Source organism: Mastomys coucha, unplaced genomic scaffold (assembly GCF_008632895.1).
Source record: "Mastomys coucha isolate ucsf_1 unplaced genomic scaffold, UCSF_Mcou_1 pScaffold7, whole genome shotgun sequence".
Classification (NCBI taxonomy): Eukaryota; Metazoa; Chordata; class Mammalia; order Rodentia; family Muridae; genus Mastomys; species Mastomys coucha.
Genome location: NW_022196913.1, coordinates 54,098,807 through 54,099,609, shown reverse-complemented (window position 1 = coordinate 54,099,609; position 803 = coordinate 54,098,807).

Genomic DNA, 803 nt, shown 5'->3' with positions numbered 1-803 from the left:
AACATGAGCACTTGATCTGTTTAAAAGTGAGGCCAAGGGCGAGGCCCAAGCTGCCCCATGGTGAGGTTCTTTCCCTTGGGGAGGACGCACCCTGAGGTTGTAAGTCCCTTCAGGGTAACTCAACCCAGGAAAAGGGTGTCAACGGTTACTCAGGTTTTCCACTCTAGGGCCCTCAGCTGTTCTGCCTGGAGAATAGAAATACATATGAGGGAGGGCCTTCAGCACAGGCTAGAGACCGAAGGGAAGCAGAGGGCATCGCTGATGTAGCATAGCAGCTTTAGTGTCCAGAAGGAGCTGACATCATCGCCCTGACATCTGTACTCAAGGGCTGGCTACTGCAGTCCAGTCCTTGGCCCAATGGACCTTTGTGCCCCAGTACTGTGTCTTGAGAGTTCTCCTGGCCTAGGAAGTTAGGTAGAGTTGGGAGGTGATGGAATGTTGTCGTCCCTCGTGCTGGCCTCAGGAGTGCCACATCACATTTGAGCATTCTCTCCTGGTGTCTCCTAGAGTCTGGGAAGGAGTAAGCCAACTATGGGACTCTTAGGTCGCTACCATTCTGTGACCGAGTGGCTAAGCTTCTATGCAACTTCTTCTTCTTTTTTTTTTTTTCAAGACAGGGTTTCTCTGTGTAGCCCTGGCTGTCCTGGAACTCACTCTGTAGACCAGGCTGGCCTCGAACTCAGAGATCCACCTGCCTCTGCCTCCCAAGTGCTGGGATTAAAGGTGTGCACCACCACCGCCCGGCCTCTATGCAACTTCTTGCCAGCTTGTGTTTTAGCATAAGGCTGGAGTTTGCTAAAGGC